Source organism: Rhinatrema bivittatum, chromosome 4 (assembly GCF_901001135.1).
Source record: "Rhinatrema bivittatum chromosome 4, aRhiBiv1.1, whole genome shotgun sequence".
Taxonomy (NCBI): domain Eukaryota; kingdom Metazoa; phylum Chordata; class Amphibia; order Gymnophiona; family Rhinatrematidae; genus Rhinatrema; species Rhinatrema bivittatum.
In genome coordinates, this window is record NC_042618.1 from 14,293,402 (window position 1) to 14,316,090 (window position 22,689).

At 46.1% G+C, this 22,689-nt stretch overlaps 1 long non-coding RNA gene across 1 annotated transcript in view; it reads right to left on the reverse strand.

Annotated features, from left to right (window-relative positions):
* Positions 1-21,784, reverse strand: part of LOC115089286 — a 112,979-nt gene extending 91,195 nt beyond the window's left edge. Inside the window, exon 1 of the long non-coding RNA XR_003856040.1 lies at positions 21,563-21,784. This is a non-coding gene — a long non-coding RNA (uncharacterized LOC115089286). The remainder of the gene's footprint in view (positions 1-21,562) is intronic.
* Between the last annotated feature and the right edge of the window lie 905 nt (positions 21,785-22,689).

The window sequence follows — 22,689 nt, forward strand, 5'->3', positions numbered from 1 at the left end:
AATACGAGATGAACATTGAATATTAATTTTCAGTACTCCAAGTAGGGCAGGTAATTGGATGTAATGTAATAACATTAGTTGTTTATATGCAATTGTCTCCGAAAAAAAATAGTTGACATTTTATATTCATCCTAATGTCTCAGGAATCCTGAGTTTCCAAAGAGCCAATGAAGGTTTTGGATTGTTATGACCATCGACCTTCTCCCTTTGACTCTTCCCCCCACATACACACACACTTTGTGAGAAACTGCCAAATCACATATATTGATTCAGCTTATTTCCCCTAAATGTGTTTCTTTTAGGTGTACACAGCAGTCAAGGTAGTTTCAGAGCCACTAAGTTACCCAGTTCCAGAAGGGAAATTCCTTGGATAGTGGTGGTTTTGAACTCACATCCTAAGAACATAAGAACATGCCATACTGGATCAGACCAAGGGTCCATCAAGCCCAGCATCCTGTTTCCAACAGTGGCCAATTCAGGCCATAAGAACCTGGCAAGTACCCAAAAACTAAGTCTATTCTATGTTACCATTGCTAGCAATAGCAGTGGCTATTTTCTAAGTCAACTTAATTAATAGCAGGTAATGGACTTCTCCTCCAAGAACTTATCCAATCCTTTTTTAAACCCAGCTACACTAACTGCACTAACCACATTCGCTGGCAACAAATTCCAGAGTTTAATTGTGCGTTGAGTAAAAAAGAACTTTCTCCGATTAGTTTTAAATGTGCCCCATGCTAACTTCATGGAGTGCCCCCTAGTCTTTCTATTATTCGGAAGAGTAAAAAACCGATTCACATCTACCTGTTCTAGACCTCTCATGATTTTAAACACCTCTATCATATCCCCCCTCAGCCCCTGATGCATCATGGGTTTTTGTAGTCCCTGATTCCATCAGTTTAACTTAGAGATGCAAAGACCCAGGATGCATCAGAATGGAGGTTGTCAGAAATCCAGGACTGGCCCGAAATCTCCCTCCTGGAACTGGGTAGCTTGGCAGCTTTGCAGTTTAAATTGGTCCCACAGTGCACACAGCCGGTGGGCAGCCAAGGGTGGAGGTAGATTCAGCAGAACACCGCAGCATTTTAAACCACTACAAGTTGCTTTGGGGAGGATTAAGTTGTCCTTTAATTTTACCTGGGTAACTGCCGGTTAAATCGTCGAGAGAAAATGGGTCTCCCTCTCTTTGGGCAAAAAACCTGCTCTGTGAAATGATGTGGGTGCTTTTGCCCATGCCACATTAGGGCATGGTTATGTAGTGGGAACCCCCAGATTGCTTGTATGCTAAATCCAAGGGGCTACACACACTTCCCAGGGCTTTCTCTTCCTTCCTGTACCATTCACTCTCTTGGACTTATCTCTTAACCCCTGGGATACTGGGTTCATCCGGTGAGGTGGAGGTTTACACCGCCGGGATCCCTGGTGAGGTGGCGGGCAACACAACTCAATCCAATTTCTCACACACTTTGAGTCAGCGAGTGCTCGCAGTGGCTGGTAGTAGCAGAGCTCAAAGGCCCCATTAAATGAAGCACGGAGTCCAACGATGGTGTTCAACTGAATAAAAATCTTTACTGCAACCTAAAGGAGGATGATCCAAGAAAGTATGACAAAAAAAACCATAAAGAGCAAGATACAAATCATAACCAGGAGCGCAGTGGACTCTGGGTCCATGGTGAAGTTGTTAGCTACTCTCCTTCCTCTAACACAGCCAGTCTCCACTGTCTCAACTATCCCTTCCCCATAGAAGGTGGGATGCGTCTCCTCAGTAACAATCAGAAACAGAGGGAAAATTGGAAAAACAAAAACCCAGATCTTCCAACATTAGCTGTCTCAAAATCGTGTTCCCCCAGTCCTTTTCAAAACCCAGCAGCTTCACCCATTGTTCACTGACCATGAGGTACAACAGTCAATCTCCAATGTCCACAGTAAGAGGAAACTGACCTCACTGCAAAAACTGGTCCTTCAGGATCTGGATCACAGGATCTCCCTTCTTCAAAGCTATCCAAAACTCCAGGCTTCTTCATATATCTAAGCTTCTCCAAAACTGCATCTCCTGGGCAGTCCACTGTGAAGCAGCAAAGACTCCTTAATCGATCTGCTAGGGTCACAGAAAGACCACACCAATGGCCTTCTTCATCAGTCTGCTAGGGTCACAGAAAGACCACACCAACGCCCTTCTTGATCAGTCTGCTTGGGTCACAGGAAGACCACACCAACACTCTTCTTCATCAGTCTGCTAGGGACACAGAAAGACCACACCAACACCCTTCTTGATCAGTCTGCCAGGGATGCAGAAAGATCACACCAATGCCCTTCTTATTCTATCTGCTAGGGACACAAAAATACCACATCAATGCCTTCCTTGATCAGTCTGCCAGGGATGGAGAAAGAAAGACCATACCAATGCCCTTCTTGATCAGTCTGCTAGGGACACAGAAAGACCACACCAATGCCCTCCTTGATCAGTCTACCAGGGCACATAATGACCACACCAACGCCCTCCTTAATCAGTCTGCTAGGGACACAGAAAGCCCACACCAACGCTCTCCTTAATCAGTCTTCCAGGGACACAGAATGACCACACCAACGCCCTTCTTGATCAGTCTGCCAGGGACACAGAAAGCCCACACCAATGCTCTCCTTAATCAGTCTTCCAGGGACACAGAATGACCACACCAATGCCCTTCTTGATCAGTCTACCAGGGCACATAATGACCACACCAACGCCCTACTTAATCAGTCTGCCAGGGACACAGAAAGCCCACACCAACGCTCTCCTTAATCAGTTTGCCAGGGACACAGAATGACCACACCAACGCCTTTCTTGATCGGTCTGCTAGGGCACAGAATGACCACACCAACGCCCTTCTTGATCAGTCTGCTTTGGGAGCAGAAAGACCTTGGGCATGTGCTCCAAGGTCAATATATACACCTGAGGCACATCCCACAAAAAAGGTGAGGTAAAAGCAAAGAGGAAGAGTTCAAAATTCAAAATATTAACCATGCTGAAAAAGAGGGGAAAAATAGCAATAGGTGCTACAGTTAGGTGTCAGAGGAAGGGTAGGAACAGCAGCAGGCAACGCGCAGGGGTTTCATACCAAAACGCCTCCTGCATGGTTTATGGCACCAACTTTGCACTTGCTACGAAGCAGTCTCAAAGTTTGTGGGCATAGAATCAGCCTCAGCACTGGCCGACCCCCTCAAATTTTCAAACGGAAACAAAATGTGCCTGCAGGCAGCGCTCCAATTCGAGTAATCCCTCCAGTTGTTTTATGGCCTAGGGATGTACATGCATGATCACTTTTTGCTATGAAGCTCAAGCACAGGTACTCGTAGTAGATGAAGACCCAATTTCTCATGATCCGCTTCCATTGGAAATGGTAACAGTTGTTAAGAAAGTTTTATTTATTATTAGAAAAGTAAATGTAAGCATTTTTTTAATTCATTAAAAATTCAAAGGTTTGGGGCCAAATCCAGTAGGTTGCTGGACCCGAGGCAGCATGGATTCACCACGGGAAGGTCCTGACGGATAAATCTGATTGATTCTTTGGATTGGGTGACTAGAGAATTGGAGCAAGGAAGAGCACTCAATGTGATTTACTTGGATTTCAGCAAAACGTTTGATACAGTCCTGCAAGGGAGGCCTGCAAATAAAATGAGAAGCTTGGGAGTCAGCCCCCAAGGTAGTGGCGTGAATTACAAACTGGTTGACTTCAGGGACAGGGCAAAATGATACATGGAATGGAAGATACTGAACTTAGAACAAAAAGCCCCAGTATCCCCAAAGCACTGAAAAGGTTTTCCAGAGACCGGCAGGACAATTATAGGTTCAGACTGAAGAACAGAAGATAGAGTAAGAGCAAAGGGCATTTTCACTATATCAGGACTGTATGGTTTGGCTGCTGGTGACAGTGTGGACTGACGCCAGGGCTGGTATGACCATTAGGCAGGACCAGGTAGTTGCCTAGGGTGGCATCAGTGGAGCGGGGAGCTTCTGAGGCACTCAAGGGTGCCATTTTCAAAACAAAGAGGCAACAGCAGTCACAAGGAGAGAGAGAGAGAGAACTATAAGAGGGAGACCATAACTCTATAAATCTACCACTGTCAGAGGGAACAGGGGTGGATTGACCTATCAGGGGATCGAGCATCCCACAGTGGGATGATGGTCACATGATATTTGGTGCCAGCAGTTCCTCAGCAATGTCTCCGCACTTTGGTATGCAGAAAGAAGAGGCCAAAGGAGACAGCAGTTGAAGGAGAAGGGACTGCAGGTTGCTACTGGAGCCCAGGCCGGCGGTGGCTAAAGAGTGGAGAGATTCTGCGAGGTACCACCACCGGAGCCCAGGCTGGGGGCAGCTTGAGAAACGCTGCGGGCCATCACTGCTGGAGGCCAGGCCAGTGGCTGAAGAGTGCAGAGAGACTGCTGAGTGCCACTGGAGCCCCAGCCTACTGGGCTGAAGAATGAGAAAAGGTTCTACATGAGAGAAGCAGCTTGTGTGTGTGTGTGTGTGTGCGCGTGCGTGTGAGTTGCAGCTTGTGGATGTGTGAGAGGCAGCTTGTGAGTGTGGGGGGGATGCATTTTGTGTGTATGTGTGTTTGCACCATTCTTCCCTTGCTAATCCATGACAATCTCAGGAACACTGGAAATCAAAAGTTCCCAGGTATGGAAAGAAGGATATATTTTTTTTCTGATTAAAAAAAAGGATTGGGTATTATTAGATGTTTCTACTCTTTTGAAATATTTTATTGATGTTTGGGAAATTTTTTTTTTAAAAATTCATGATTTGAAATATTTGTTCTTTTTGTTAGTATTTATTGATTTGATTTTACTATTATGTTTTATATTTCTTAGTTTATATTGTTCAATATTTTATGAGCAGTAGTAATGTTTGTTTTTCTATTGTTGCACTACATACAAAATCTAGCTTGTTGTATTTTCCAGTTTAGTTTTTGTCTGCAGATTTCTTTTTTTCCTTATGGTCTCCTTAACTTTCATTTGATGAATCTGCTTGTGTTCTGCATGTGTGAATGAGCTGAGGTATTTTGTTAGCATATAGTTTATTTGTAAGGATCTTTATTTTCCTTGCTCTATTTTCCTAATAGGAGGTGTATTTGGGTTTGGGGGTTTTGCAGTGTTATCTTTTCATAGGTAGAGATGTTACTCTTTGAGTGCTGGCAATTAATGATGTTTTGGTATGGAAGGTTTACTATCTTGTAATTTAGTTAACTCGTGGCTTTCTGACAGCCAAACCTACACCAAACACGTATTACAATAGCCCTATTGACAGGTGAGATAAGGATGACAGCAGCCAATTAGCGTTCACTTCCAGTCTAAGCCCCGCCCACACCCCGCCCACTCCCCATAGAGAATGGGAGTGTAGCCACGCCCCCTCCTACCTCATCCCGCCCTCGACCATGCTACCCAGGCCATACCCCTTCCGCCCAAGGCCCCACCCCTGGCCCCGCCCCAGACCCCATAAATGCTCCTCCCCCCAATAGAAGTGAATGGGGAGCCCCTCCCACACACCCCCAAACGATCCCCCATGATGTCATGGGTGGCCCCGCCCACACCCCTGTGATGTCACGGGTATGACATCACCGGAAGTCCACCCCTCACCACCCCCCAAAAACACCCCCCCTAAAATGTCATCAGAAAAGGTCCTGTCGCTTTTTTAATGATGCCAGAATTAATTGACTCTGGCTGTTTTTGATGATTTCACCGGAAGTACAATACAAAACCCCCAAAATTAGCGCTCCTAGAACATCCTGACGCCTTTTAATGGTGATGGAGTCGGAAGTATGTTTTTAAAATGCGCCCCTAGAACATCCTTACGTCTTTTAATGATGACAGAGCAGGAAATATGCTTTTTTTTCTAGCCCCTCTGTTTTTTAAAAAACAATACAAGCTGTTAGGAGGCAGGAAAACTGTGGCTCATTCTGTTGACAAGGATTTGGTTTTTAAAACAAGTGATTGCTTGGAACTACATGTGGTGAACTGCAGACAATGTATTTTTTCACATAGGCACGATCAAACCTGCAAGACAGGTTGTTTTTTTTTTGCAAAGACCGTTTACCGGAGTAGTCTATGAGTACGCTGTAACTCAAACCCCCAAGCCAAACCCCCCAGTGATGTCACCAGAAGTTCACCCCTCCCCTCCAAGCCCTCGCTGTAGATAGGCATGCCCCAATAAGTTACCAGTCATCTGGCAGGAAGCTGTGACTCATTCTGTACACAGAGACAGGGAGAATCTTCCCCACACCCCTTCCCTCCTCCCCTCTCTGTAGATACGCATGCCTCAACCCTCCCTGGCCAGACCTAAACCTGAGCAGAGGATAATTGAAAGCAGTGGGGGGTGTAGGTTTGCAATGGTGAAACACAAGGCTTTAGTTTTGTTTTAAAAAAAACAGACCTCTGTATTTACAGCCATATAAAAAAACAAGAATGCACCAGCGGATCTTAAAGAAAATGTATCATGACCCAGGATCTATAGGTAGCTTTGCCGGTATAACACCTCTTTTTCAGGCAGCTAAAACATGTATGCTGTCTGTGACCAAGAAACAGGTGATTGATTGGCTTACAGAGCAAGATGCTTATTCTTTACACAAGCCTGCTAGGGTACGATTTAAAAGAAATAAAACCATAGTGTCGGATGAGGATGCGCAATGGCAAGCAGATCTAGTTGACATGACCGCCTTGTCTGGTTATAACAGAGGCAGACTGGACATGAGGCTATGGCATGTGCGAATTTGCCACAGTACAGGTAGAGGCCAGAATTCTGGCAATGGTGCCGTTCCTTGGGGAAAAGTCTGCTCCGGCGCATCTGCATTGGCTCATCCTCATCTTTGCTCTGAGCTGTGTTCATCCTGGGTGAAGACGAACCTCGAGTTCGAGATGAGCATGGCGTAGATTTTCTGGGCACTCTAGACTCCTGTGTGCGCTCTTGTAGGCGGCAGTCGATGCGACTGGCGCAGTCTATCAAAGAGTCCAGGGATGCAGGCAATTCACAAGCCACCAATCATCTTTAATCCGGGAACTCAGTCCTTCGAGGAAGATGGATCGTAAGCAGTCTGAGTCCCAGTGAAGTTCCGATATAAAGGGTCTTGAATTCTATAATGTAGTCAGTTAATGGACGAGAGACATGTTGGAGATGGAGAAGTGATGACCCAGAAATGGCTCTTCTGCCTGGATCGAAATAAGATGGAGTGAAATAAGGCTAGAAACCCAGGAAGGTCTCAAAGAACCGGGTCAGCATGCCCCAGAGAGGTGACACCCAAGCCAAGGCCTTACCGTCCAGAAGGGAAAGGATGTAGGTAGTCTTGGTGATCACATCTGGGAAGTAAGCTGGTTTCAGACAAAAGTTTATATTACATTGATTCAAGAAACCCCTGCACATAAGAGGGTTCCCTGAAAAGCATGTGCTGGCAAGGGCGTGATAGGCCAAGGAACCGGCATAGAGATGGAGGAACTGAGCTTGGTAGACATCGTGGCGGCAGTCGTGGTGGCGTCTAAATGAGTGCTCAAGTTATTAATGTCTGCTGCCACTGTTTCCAGGAACTTTTGTTGCTCGCTGATACTTTGTGCCAGGCCAGGAATGGCCTGGATAGCTGAGATCTCTGTGGGGTCCATGGACTTGGTAATCTGTTAGGATTCATCAGTTTCGTGGACCCTTGGCCCGAGATGAGGTTGTTATCACCTGCAGGGAGGAGCCCCCAGGTCCTTACCGTCGAGAGGCGAGGTCAGGTGCAGCAGGAGATGTAGTAGTGTGTAGAGGAGCAGAGCATCCCACGTCGCAGCCACATGATCACAGGAACTTGGAGGGAGAAAACTGTGGGGGATCCAGAGGAGCGGGTGAGAGACACAGTTCAGAGGGAACCCACAGTATACAGACTGAGCTGGAGATGCAAGTGCCAGAGCAGGAACCTCCAAGAGAGAAGCGCTAGGCAGGCCCCAAGGAGTGGGGAGTGCGAGGCAGGAAGTCCAGGAGATATGCCGCAGAGACAGTCCCGAGGGGCGGGGCTGTGTAATGAAGGAGGCTCTGGTGTGATGACGTAGGCTGTCCCGCGGAGTGGGGAAGCCCGAGCTGAATCTCCGAAGTAATGACATAAGCAACCCCGAGGAGTGGGGTTGCTTATGTCTGGTAGAGGAACAGAAACACTACCCTGAGAAGCGGGGACGTGCCAAGTATAATCACTGGTGTAGAACGTAGGCACTGTCCCGAGGAACGGGAAGCACAGAGTACAGTCACTGGCGTTGGCACTGCCCCGAGGAGCGAGGAATTTCAGTTGAGTCTCCACAGTAGTAAGGCAGTTCTGGAAGACAGCCCCGAGGAGCAGGGAAGCCAGCAGGCAGGACTTCTGTGAGGCACAGGGCTAGCCCGAGGAGCAGGGAAAGCCTGGAATCAAGGTCTCCAACTGGAGCGCAAGTGGGCCCCCGAAGAGCAGGTACCCGAGCCAGAGTCCAGGGTCGTAGGTATATCTGATACAGGAACCACGGGTCCAAGGAAACAGGAGCAAGCAACAGTAGCGAAGGAACTCATTGCCAAGTCAGCTAGCAAGGGGCAAAGGCGGTGCTTAAGAACCCCGACCTGTTGATGTCATCAGCCGGGGATGCCCCTGAGGTTCCCGCCATAGAGTCTTCAAAGGAGGGCCCGGTGGCATGTGCGCGCGCCTAGGAAGGCCCGGGGTCAGCATGGGTGGCGGCGGCACCCCGACCACCACGAGGAGCCTTGAGGAAGTGGAGGTATGTGGCAGTAGTGGCTAGCCCCAGCCACGAGCATGCCCGGAGAGGAGAGAAGGGCAGCACATGATGTGAGTTGAATCGGTCGCAGTCATAACAGAAGTGCATGTGCAATGTTGGTATAACTTCTGTCAGAGGTGGCTGGGCTTTGAGAGGTGCAGCTGGCTATGGAATCAGTGAGTGTCCGGTAGAGAGAGGGGGCTGAGAAGAGGTGACGATGGGAAAGAGAGGGGGCTGAGGAAAGGCTGGCAACAAGCAAGAATTTTTACATAATGATGTGGCAGTGCTGCGGCAAGATGGCCCTTGCTGAGTGAGCACGTGAGCAGCAGCACAACAGCAAATGTCTTGGTGTGTGTGTCTGAGCCACTGGCTGGCAGTGTGGTTGTCTGATTATTTGGCAACTGGTTCAACGTTTGATTGGTTAGCAAGCAACTTTAACAGCAGACCAGGATATATATGAGAGATGTAACCAAACTTGGGGGGGGGGGGGGGCCCAACAGATTGCATGGATGGAAAGGGGTTTGCAGCTCAGTTTGCTCACCCCTGGTCTAAGGTGTGCTGTAGTTGTTAAGGAAAAATATGACATTTGTTGGAGATTTTTTTGTCTCAATTCTGCCAGGTTCCAGATTACAAGATGCACCTCTCAAGGGTCAACGGGGTGGTTCTGGGAGCTGTTGAAGCATGTGCTGCACGGAAAGTGAACGAGTGAGTCACAGATATCCTGTGGGTCGGTTTTGAAAAATATCCCCCGGGCTGATATTTTCCTGCAATCTGCCCCTGAGAGGGGCAGATTCAACTCAGGATGGTTTTCAGGGGGAGGGGGCGGTGTTCCATTGGTCTGCCTAGGGGTGCTACAGACCCTTGCACCGGCCCTGAGCGACTCGGTTCCATAGGAAGTGGAGGAGGAGGATGCCGAAAATGGACATTCTCTTTCCCAACAAGGGAGAGGTCCCCGGGCAAATCCTCCCTTTCCTCTGAATCCGCCTCCTGCCCATCCAGCATTTTCAACTGATTTATGTGTAAAGCCAGCAACTTATCCGCTTGCACTGTTTTAGCTGCATGCATTTGCTCATAGCAAGTTTGTGCTATTACACATAATTTAGATGGAGTTTCTGTTGCCCAAGTGATACAAACATTTGCTACTTATTTTTTCAATTTAGGGATAAGCCCCATATAGAAATAATCTGTCAGAGCTGCCTGGTTAGCTTCTTTTCCAGGATCATCAGTCCCTGAATGTGCCACAAATACTTCCATTAAATTGCTCAAATACTCAGCCGGCTCCTCTGTAGTTAACATTTTACACATAGTAATTTTAGACCAATCTGTCTTAGGGGAAAACATTTCTAAAGCTGCTTTAAGTAAATCCTCATCTTGCTGACCACTGGGGCGTGCCGGATTCATTGGGAGATCTACCCCCGAGGGCCGTTTAACTTTCTCAGTTAAACGGTCGCGCACATCGTGAGGCAAAACTAATGTCAATAATTGAATGATAAGTGTAAGCTTGGATAATACTTTCAACCTCTTCCAACCATTTTTTCGGGTCTTTCCTAAAATCTGGTAACGAGCTTTTAATAGCCAATAAATCAGTACGTGACCAAGGGCATAAGCTGTTTGTATACCATTACTAGCAGCCTAGGATGCACTGGGCACCTTACACAGAAGGTACCTGCCTTCGTCTTCCCCTTTAAGCAGCCTCTGCCTTTGTTTAAATGTATTTTCTGTAAGGGAATCATGCTTACAATCAGGACATTTACTGCAGCATTTTTCAAGTCCAAGCTGTGGAGCTGATACCATTTCTTCTAATGAAGTCTTTAAACTGTTTATGACTTGCCTCGGTTTCTCAGCTTCCGGACTTATATTTAAATGAGGACAAGTCTGGCTGCCGGAACTGGTTGATTCTGAATGCGGAGTGGCTGCTTGAGTATCCGAACTGCTCTGGACAGGGGTGCGAAATGTGGTCCAGGGGAACCGACCCCCTGGATCAGGGCTGTCTGACATAGCTACTGGGGAACGCTCATGCTCCATTACAGGAGCCGATGGCGTTTCACAATATCCCCCTTTATAAGCTGGGTACTCTAATAATTCTACTTCAGGTGTAATTACAGATGACTCAACAGGTTTAGAAGCAGTCGCTAATTGCTTAACAGGATACAAGGAAGCAGTAGAATATTGTGGTGGTGGTGGTGATGGTGGATGTTCATTCCCCGCTCCCTTGGGCTTATATGTTTTTGTTCATAGCTCATTTAACTGAGCTTTTGTTTTCTCAAAAGTATGTGTCAGTCCTGCATTCATTGATTTTTGTTTCTGTAAATTTGATTCCTGCCACCAAAGCTGAAATATACCAACTTCACCCAGTAAAGTTGAAATCAATATCCCCTTCAAATATTCAATTTTATCCCAGTCAAAACTACCTTCTTCAGGAAATTGCTATTTACAATTAGCCTTGGTTTTTAAATGCCATTTCTTTAAATATTTCAAAGTTCCAGGCTTGTATTTTTTTCCAAATCTTACTGGATGGCGCATTTGGCTGAGGAATGGTCAATGATGAGCCTATCCCCATTGTAAAAACCAAAATCAGCAAACATGTCTCTTAATCATATCTGCAAGCAATCAAAAATCAGTCACACAGCACTCTTACGGTTTGTGCCAAGTGATGCTGTCCCCGTTCTTCTCTCTTTTACTCACCCCTCGTAATTACAAGTACAGCCATATAAAAAACCACAGTAATAGAGATAAGAAGTAAACTACTGCAACAGCAGTATCACTCTTTTGCCAAGTCATACCGGAACTACCAAAAGGGGTCGCCAACCCTTAAATACCTTAACTGACTATAACAAATATCAGCTTCTAACTGATCAAGCACTGGATCATCCATTTACTTCAGAACCTACTCTAAAGAGGGAACCGTATTAAGTGGAGTGCCACAGGGATTGGTTTTGGGAGTGGATCTGTTCAATATCTTTGTGAACGACCTTGTGGAACAGATAGAAGGGGAAGTTTGTCTATTTGCGGATGATACTAAGATCTGCAAGAACGTGAACACACCTGAAGGAGTAGAGAGAATGAAAAGTGATTTAAGAAAGCTTGAAGAATGGTCAAAGATTTGGCAGCCGGGATTCCATGCCACGAAGTGCAGAGCCATGCATCTGGGGTGTGGTAATCCAAAAGAGCTGTATGTGATGGGGAGCGAAGACTAATGGGCACGGACCAAGAGAGGGACCTTGAGGTGATAGTATCTGGTGTATGGTTTTAGCCCCAATATACCAGACACGAGACTCAGATATATTTTAGAAATTTAGTAAAATGTTTATTGTGGTAAATAAATGATTGCCAGTCACTACATAAGGGTCTGGGAAGGAAATGTATGGGCTCAGCAAGTCACTAGATGCCCTAAGCTCATCCTACCTTTGTTACAATCTTACAAGGCTTATATACATTTTTTCCTGATTTCCTTTGCCAAGTACTGATCTTTTCTAAATGCATTATTCTGGCCTGGCTTCCTTTCCCTAGACCACTTACAATCAGCATTCATTCTCTTTCATGTCCAAATGTTGGTTCTCCTTCTGTAATATCTCCCCACGGCTTGTAGGAAGACATTGATCTTCTCGTCGCTACCTGCACTTTCTTTTGTAGCTGATTTCCACACAGACCATATATGTATCCTATGTGGGCCATTCCCATGTCCTTCACTTTTTGCTGATCAGCCAACATCCTTCAGCTGCAAGTACTAACACGTATTGGCACACAAGCTTAGTAGGACACAGTTGAGTAAGCAGCTTTATACACTGGCGACTTGAAGGTAGCAAAGCAATGTGACAAGGTGATAGCTAAAGCTAGAAGAATGTTGGGCTGGGCTGCACAGAGAGGAATAACCAATAGGAAAAAGGAAGTAATAATCCCCTTGCACAGGTCTTTGGTGAGGCCTCACCTGTAGTACTGTGTTCAGTTCTGGAGACCGTATCTCAAAAAGAATAGAGACAGGATGGAGGCGGTCCAGAGAAGGGCGACCAAAATGGTATGCGGTCAGCATCGGAAGATTTAGGAGGAGAGACTAAAGGATCTGAATATGCACACCCTGGAGGAGAGGAGGTGCAGGGGAGATAGGGTACAGACCTTCAGATACCTGAAAGGTTTTAATGATGCACGAACTTTGAAACTTTTCCATTGAAAAGAAGACAGTAGAACTAGTGGTCACGAAATGAAAATCCGAGGGGATGATTCACATCTGACATCAGGAAATATTTCTTCACAGAGAGGGCGGTGGATATCTTGAATGCCCTTCCGGAAAAGGTGGAGAGGACAAAAACAGTAAACCAATTCAAAAAGGCATTGGATAAACACTGTGGCTCCCTAAAGGCTAGAGTATGGACATGAAGGAAAGGATACATGGAGGTAACCAGTCAGTTACAACTCTTAAACAATTACCTTTCATGATTTGGACGCATTTTGAAGCATCACTCTCCGCTTCAATGGTGGGAATAAAAGAGGAGCTAGATTTAGACAGCAGCCAACACTGGGCCCTGACGTTTATGGTCTGAGATACTGGTATGCAGACATTAGAGGAAAAGCGCAGTACTACTTATATGGCCAAGTCCAAATGCAAAGCACGTTCAAGCAGCGGCATTGTATGAATTATCAGGAAGGCTGCTCACGCTGTAAAATTGTTGCTAGTAGTATTCTCCTTAACATAAGACTTGAGAGTAACTAGCATGGAGTGGCAGTTACTACCCTTAACAAACTAATGGGAGTGACCTGCATGGAGTGGCAGTTACAAACATAAGAAGCTTGCTGGCCAGATTGGATGGACTGTTTTGTATTTTTTCTGCCAACATTACTGTTATAGATCCCTTCACAGAAACCACCCACCAGCAGAATAGCTAACCTCAGTCACACATGTAGAACACAGGCAAACCCTCACCAAATGCAGAATAAAGAGACCATAAAGTATAAATAGAATCGTGCAAACAGAATCTGAACTAGAAACCAAACGCACAGAGAGACACACTTATATGTGGTCGCTCATGCACAGAGATGCCCTTCCACACATCCACACACACAGATGCTCTTACACATGCTCGCTCATGCACGGAGATGCCCTTAAGAACATAAGAACATAAAAAAATGCCATACTGGGTCAGACCAAGGGTCCATTAAGCCCAGCATCCTGTTTCCAACAGTGGCCAATCCAGGCCATAAGAACCTGGCAAGAACCCAAAAACTAAGTCTATTTCATGTTACCATTGCTAATGGCAGTGGCTATGCTCGCTCATGCACAGAGATGGCCTTCCACACATCCACACACACAGATGCTCTTACACATGCTCGCTCATGCACAGAGATGCCCTTCCACACATCCACACACGCAGATGCTCTTACACATGCTCGCTCATGCACAGAGATGCCTGTCCACACATCCACACATGCAGATGCACTTACACATGCTTGCTCATGCACAGAGATGCCCTTCCACACATCCACACACGCAGATGCTCTTACACATGCTCGCTCATGCACAGAGATGCCCGTACACACATCCACACACACAGATGCACTTACACATGCTCGCCATGCACAGCAATGCCCATCCACACATACACACACACAGATGCTCTTACACATGCTCGCTCATGCACAGAGATGCCCTTCCACACATCCACACACACAGATGTTCTTACACATGCTCGCTCATGCAGAGATGCCCTTCCACATCCACAGATGCTCTTACACATGCTCACTCATGCACAGAGATGCCCTTCCACACATCCACACACACAGCTGCTCTTACACATGCTCACTCAAGCACAGAGATGCCCTTCCACGCACACAGATGTTCTTACACATGCTCGCTCATGCACAAAGATGCCCTTCCACACATCCAGACACACAGCTGCTCTTACACATGCTCACTCAAGCACAGAGATGCCCTTCCACGCACACAGATGTTCTTACACATGCTCGCTCATGCACAGAGATGCCCTTCCACACATCCACACACACAGATGCTCGCTCATGCACAGAGATGCCCTTCCACACATCCACACACACATATGCTCTTACACATGCTCGCTCATGCACAGAGGTGCCCTTCCACACATCCAAACACACAGATGCTCTTACACATACTCGCTCATGCACAGAGATGCCATTCCACACATCCACACACACAGATGCTCTTACACATGCTCGCTCATGCAGAGATGCCCTTCCACACAGCCACACACACAGATGCACTTACACATGCTCGCTCATGCACAGAGATGCCCGTCCACACATCCACACACACAGATGCTCTTACACATGCTCGCTCATGCACAGAGATGCCATTCCACACATCCACACACACAGATGCTCTTACACATGCTCGCTCATGCACAGAGATGCCATTCCACACATCCACACACACAGATGCACTTACACATGCTCGCTCATGCACAGAGATGCCATTCCACACATCCACACATACAGATGCTCTTACACATACTCCTTCATGCACAGAGATGCCCTTCCACACATCCAGACACACAGATGCTCTTACACATGCTCACTCATGCACAGAGATGCCCTTCCACACATCCAGACACACAGATGCTCTTACACATGCTCGCTCATGCACAGAGATGCCCTTCTACACATCCACACACACAGATGCTCTTACACATGCTCACTCATGCACAGAGATGCCCTTCCACACATCCACACACACAGATGCTCTTACACATGCTCACTCATGCACAGAGATGCCCTTCCACACATCCACACACACAGATGCTCTTACACATGCTCGCTCATGCACAGAGATGCCATTCCACACATCCACACACACAGATGCTCTTACACATACTCTCTCATGCATAGAGATGCCCTTCCACACATCCAGACACACAGATGCTCTTACACATGCTCACTCATGCACAGAGATGCCCTTCCACACATCCAGACAGCTCTTACACATGCTCGCTCATGCACAGAGATGCCCTTCCACCCATGCACACACACAGATGCTCTTACACATGCTCACTCATGCACAGAGATGCCCATCCACACATCCACACACACAGATGCTCTTACACATGCTCGCTCATGCACAGAGATGCCCTTCCACGCACACAGATGTTCTTACACATGCTCGCTCATGCACAGAGATGCCCTTCCACACATCCACACACAGAGATGCTCTTACACATGCTCGCTCATGCACAGAGATGCCCTTCCACACATCCACACACACAGATGCTCTTACACATGCTCGCTCATGCACAGAGATGCCCTTCCACACATCCACACACACAGATGCTCTTACACATGCTCGCTCATGCACAGAGATGCCCTTCCACACATCCACACACACAGATGCTCTTACACATGCTCGCTCATGCACAGAGATGCCCTTCCACACATCCACACACACAGATGCTCTTACACATGCTCGCTCATGCACAGAGATGCCCTTCCACACATCCACACACACAGATGCTCTTACACATGCTCGCTCATGCACAGAGATGCCCTTCCACACATCCACACACACAGATGCTCTTACACATGCTCGCTCATGCACAGAGATGCCCTTCCACACATCCACACACACAGATGCTCTTACACATGTTCGTCCGCAGGCACAGCTCATGCTCGACAGGGAGAGCCCAGGAATGCCGGGAAGGTTGAAGGAGGAGACAGCGTGCCAGGGCAGTTAAGGAAGAGGAAGGTGGAAACAGCTGCAGTCGGGTTGGGTGGAAGAAGGAGCATGCGAGTCTGCCCTGGAGAGGGCCACACGGTGTTGGGGTCAGGATGTTCTGGATTTGGACTGGGGAAGGAAAATACTGGGGTCAGGCTGCGGTAGGGAGAGGATTGAGATTTACATGGAGAAGAGTGGTAGAGAGAGACTGCTGTGCACCCCTAAGATGACTTACCATCTGTTGAATTTTCAACAGGAGTCAGCTAGTATGCACACATAACACAAATATGTAACAGAGTCTGATGAATGAGTCATCTGTAATTTTGGAGACAAATTACATTTTAAAATATCAAGAAACACCTGACTATATAAATTAAAGACCTCCATACTGCATTGGTAGATTACTAACTGGAATGGCCTGCTGGACTGAACTAGGATGTTCTCCTTACTATTCTTACCTGAGATTCAGGGCACTGGTCAACCCCGTGTGCTCATGCAATGGACCCTTGCTATGCACAGCTCAGGACAGCTGCCCCTTTTGCCCATAGGTGAAAGCAACCCTGGAATCTGTGGTCCTCATCATAAGCACAGAGACATCTCTACTACTTCTAGCGTTAATAGAGGGCCAATAGATCATCCATTTATTTCTGGATCAGTCGATTTACGAGTCCCTCGGAAGAGTGAAATTCTTAACAAAGACTGTCCTCTATAATCATGATTTTCATTAAGGGCCAGATTATCAAAGCCCTACACATGCCGGGCCTATTTTATAAAGGCCCGGTGACGCGTGTAAAGTCCCGGGATGTGTCTAAGCCCGGGGCTTCGAAAAAGGGGCAGGGAGGGGGCGAGGCGGGGTGGGTCATGGGGCGAGGCCAGAAGCCTCGGGCACAGCGGACATTTTCTGCTGTGTCGGATGATTGTGTGCCAGCAGGCTGCCGGCGCACGCAACTTGTGCCTGCCCGGAGGCAGGCACAAGAGGTAAGATAAAGGTCGAGGGGGTTAGAATAGGGCTAGGGGGTGGGAAGGTTAGGTGAAGGGGTAGGAAGGATAGAGTAGGGGAAGGGAAGTTCCCTCGCAGGCCGCTCCTAAATTGGAGCAGCCTGGGAGGGAACGGGTGAAGGCCGCGTGCGTCGGCGCGCACAAGATGCACTAGTGTGCATCCCCTTGTGCATGCTGACCCCTGATTTTATAAAATAGGGTGTCCATGTGTGCACACCGGGTAGCTCGTGCACATGGATGCCCGCACGTAGCTTTTAAAATTTACCCCTAATTCCATAACAGATATGCTATATAAAATATTACTTACAAGAACAGTTTCTCTATCCTTACTGGATCATGTTCACGATGGGAGATTAGCAATATGCTAATACGTGTTTATCTGAATGCTACATTACGTTAGCTGAGGCAACATGAACAGATGTGCTGAGAATCTCAGTTCCTACGCTGACATCATGCAATTGATAGTATCTGGGCACAGTGGTGATCTTTATTAATCACCTTTTACTGGTTTTACCCCTGTTCATTGAATTGCAGTAGCCTCATACCATCATAATGGAAAGAAGGCATTGCTAGTGAACCCGTGGCACGTGAAATGTAGACGATGTCCTACCCGACTGCTTTCTGGTGTCTTTCCTTGCCAGGGTTGGTGGTCATCATAGTCATCATTTCCTGGATACTTATGAACCATGAACACCTCGCTCTTCTCTGAACCTCATTACTGCTGTGACATCAAGAACTGGGGGCTTTGTTTTCCCCCTGCCCCCTGCCTTGTAACTGGGATGGTGCCAGGTTGTGCCAATGTCCCTTCTTCTCACTTTGGGGACCTCACCTCCATTCCCTGCTTTGCTCTTGCATGAACAGAATGATATAATTATTAATGCAGTGCCAGTTAATGGTTATTTTCTGGATTTGAAACAAAGGTCTGTATCACTTTTGCTTTCATGGATGACAAAATTCATTATGTTCTTAACATTACTTACTCATTTTCATAATTAAACAGGTAACACTAATGATACCAAAGTCCACTTTGCTTCTTGCAAGTAATTAACAATAGATGTAAAAATAGGCTTGCAAGCCTCCTGCACTTCAGATATAATAATAGCCTCATCATTTAACCAGCAACAAAAGACTTCCTTTACAAAAAGAGCCTAATGGTTAAAGTCATGAAAGAAACCCTTAATGCCACCTTTGGATGCCAGCCATTGAAGTAAAACCTATCATAGCGTTTGGCCTAGGAAAAGAAATGGAATAAAAATGTTCATTTTCTGAGACAATAGCAGCAACAAATGAATTCCCGCTGAACTGCAGGCTGCAAGGGGCCTTTGTCCTCGTGTTCCCGTGCTTCTCTCTCTCTCTCTTTCTTTTTCTCCTCCGGTGGACCGAGCACGGCAGTCTGAATTCAGTCTGATTGGTGGCCTGTGAGGCACATGGGTCCCTTTGTTATTCCATGGGGGCTGTGGGCAGACGCCGCTATCCGAACCGCGATTTATTTATTTATTTATTTATTTAAGGCTTTTCTATACCGGCATTCATGATACAATCATATCATGCCGGTTTACAAATAACAGGGGTGTGTAATAACTTTGTTCTTTTAACCAGTGCAGAAATGGGGATATGGGGATAACTGCAGTGCTTCGCACCTCCAGCCCCCGGGATCCACCGGCCAGTCTGGTTTTTCAGAGCATGCACAATGGATATGCCCCGGACCTATTTATATACAATGGAGGCAGCGCATGCACAATCATTGTGGGTATCCTGGACCCCAGCCTGGCCATGGCCAATACATCCCCTGGGCTGGGGTGTAGATCTGACCTCTGGTATAAAAAGTTCTATGACTCGGTCTACAGTACAAGCCGGATTCCCTCTGGGTTTATTTATTTCTTTATTGTGTATTTACCTCAAGGCGAGTTACATTCAGGTACAGTGAGTGGCAGTGCAGGAGGCACGTGCGCCCTGAACTGAGGCTTGTTTCCCTTGCTCTACTTGTTATGTGGATAAAGGAATTCAAATGCTGACAGTCAGACGCTCTTCTCGAATCAGTGCACATTCAGCAAAGAATCTGGCATGGCCGTGCCAATGAGACCTTTATCCTTACCAGAAACATAAGTGAAATCCGTAATTATGGACAGACCGCACCCACAACCCACTGTATTGTAGGCCTTTATTGTAGGTATGGAGTCTCTTGTTATTTTTCACAAGAATGTATTCCAGGAATAGTCCTCTGGAGTAGGGTAATGAATACAGAAGAGATCACAAGAAAAGCTGCCCATATCTTTGGAATCTCTGAGCTACTCAGTGCAAAGCAATGGAGCTTGCTATGGTCCCGGCCATGGAGATCTGTAACATTTAGTGACCTGAATTGTGTGTCACTGCATCCAGCAAATCAGTAGGCAATGGCATAAGGTTAGCAATGCACCACACAGCATGCTGCTAGAATCAAGGGTTCCTCCAGGCCTAACTGAGCTAACATTGACCGTAAATATTCCCAGTTGGACCAAGACATATAATGTCCATGACTTTTAAGCCTGATGCTTCACCTTCAATGCATATACAGCATAGTTCTCTGCTTCAACGGCAGGGGAGAAGAAAAAAGGGTTCGCACTCACAAAGTGGGGAGTAGCTGGCTTGTTACGGCGGTTACTACCCCAAACCAATTGTGTCCGATACTTCACTTTCGATGCATATCCAGCATGGCTCTCTGCTTCAACAGCATGGGAGAAGACTGATACATCATGCATTTCCAGCATAGCTCCCTGCTTCAACAGCAGGGGAGAAGAAAAACAACCAATAAGGACTGTATAACATAGTCTGGGTAAAACAAATAAGCATGGGTGTAGCTTGCTTATTGCGGCGGTTACTACCCCTACTACCCCTAACTAATCAAGCTAGATATTTCAATGGTGGGGGTGGAAGGGAAATAGAACCAAGAGCTAAGAGAAACAGATAAGTATGAGAGAAAAAAACGTGTGAAGCTTGCTGGGCAGACTGGATGGGCCGTTTGGTCTTCTTCTGCCGTCATTTCTATGTTTCTATGTTTCTATGTATTAATCATTATACAGAAGAATAATTATCAATATTCCTGACCCCCAGCTGAAATACTAAACATCGATGAATACTCCCTGAGGATCTACGTAACTGGTGCTTAAGTGAAAGGCTGCCGAGACAACACCAGCAATCTTAAGTGGGCAAAAATAGCCACAGCCCGCGATGTGTTCATTTTAATCATTGCTACGAGGTATGATAGACTCTGTCCTTCAAAAGAGAGGTTTTATTTTTAATTTAATGGGTACGGTTTTAGCCATTTGCACTAAACTACTAGGGTCGCCAACCTGCTTCGGATTTTCAGGACAGGTTGATCCGGTCCTGGTTTTACCACATTGCATGCTGGGACTTATTCTGCTTTACCTATTACATTCCCTCAAAAAATCAAGACTCTAAGTACCTGCATGCAGGGGTGGAGTAAATCCAGGACCGGATCAACTTGTCCTGAAAATCTGGAGCCGGTTGGCAACCCTGTGAACCACCTCTATTTTCCTGAACACACATTTACATAACAAGATAGTAAATGACGGCAGAAAAAGACCCAAATGGCCTATCCAGTCTGCCAAGCAAGTTGTTTTACAGTAGTAACTGCCACTCCGTGCAGGATACCCCCCCACACACACACACACCTTCTGTTTAGGTTTGTAACTGCCGCTCCGTGCAGGTTACCCCAGTGCTTCATTCCTTTGTGTTTATCCCATGCCTCCTTATTTATTTATTTAAGCTTCAGAGAAAGAAGAAATGGAGCAAAAAACCTGTATATCATCCGCATATTACTTCAATGACATATTCAACTCTGAAAGGGCCACACACTGGGGAGCAAGATAGATATTTAAAAGAGTAGGGGAAAATGAAGCCCCCGGGAATCACCTGTAGCCAGTGGGTGTAAGGCAGATATTAAATCCCTGATTGTAACTCAGTATTACCAGTGAGACCAGAAGGAAGCAAACCAAAAGAGGACATTAGATGAAATTCCCAGTGTCTCCAACTGATTAAATAAATAGCAGCTCATGGTAAAGGGTGTCAAAGGCTGCTGATATATCCAGCAAGATAAGATATCTTATAAAATCCCGCGTAGATTTGTAAAATCTACCCCTTACTGAATACCCTACCTTGAATGTCACTGCACACCACTCGTGTGTCAGAAGCAGTCAGGGAATCTGTGGCCTCTCACGCTGGCTCGTACAGCTTCTTGAGTTTTAAGGGAGCTCCATGCATAGCTCTGGGCTTGTGCTCCACTCCTTCTGCCACTGTCACATCTCTGATTACAGCCAAAGTAAGATATTTTGCTTTCACTCTACTAATACTTTTTCTTTTCGGTTGGTTTTTACTGACCTGAGTTCGAAGTCACGGTTCAGTCGCACTAAAACAACACAACAAGCCTATATTGTTTTTGTCTCTTATCACCAGAGAGACACTCTAAATATTCCTAAAGTGCCTAATGTGTAGAGCCCTGCTGGGTCTCTACTAAAAGAATCAGTCCATGGCGTCAGGAAGGGGGGGATGTAAAGCAGGGCCAGCTGGTTGGTTGACAGCTCCCCCATGTGGGCTGCTGGATTGGTTGTAGCCTTTTGCTGTAAAAAGATGAGACCACGATGGTAGTTGTGGATTTTTAACTTCACTTTTCAGGAAGCAGGTGTGCTTTTGTATTAGTTCCTCTTTCTTTTCCTTTTTTTTTTTTTCTTCAATTTTGGAAAGAAAAATCCTTAGACGTTGTCTCTCAAGGTCTGAATTCTGAAAAGAGTGAAAAACATGGTTCTTTTTTCTGTACCTACTTCTGAAGTTCTTTTGAAGGAAGGTTTTTGTGTTTTTTATCTACCCTTCCTTCTATTTCCTTGCAGTTTTTTGAGACCTGGTCCAATTTTTATTTATTTATTTATTTATTTTCCTTAACTGCGCCTTCTTTTTGACTTTTTATTAAAATTATTACTTCAGGAGTGAAAACCCAGTCATTCTAAAAATTGCTTCTGGCTGTAAGTAACAACTCTTTATCTGTAATCATCCTGGGTGAAAAACAGTCCTAAATAAGCAACATGTAAAAACCAAAAATTACACAAAACAGTGAAAACACCAACCATTTTATAAATAAAAATCACCAGAAAGGGCAAAAATGATGACAGTGAATTTGTGGGGGTGTCCTCATTAAAAAAAAAACCAAAAAAAAAAAAACATCCTGACAATGGGGCCTTTGTTTCGCCATAAGTTTGGCTTTCTCAATGGATCAAATTCAATCTTTTGA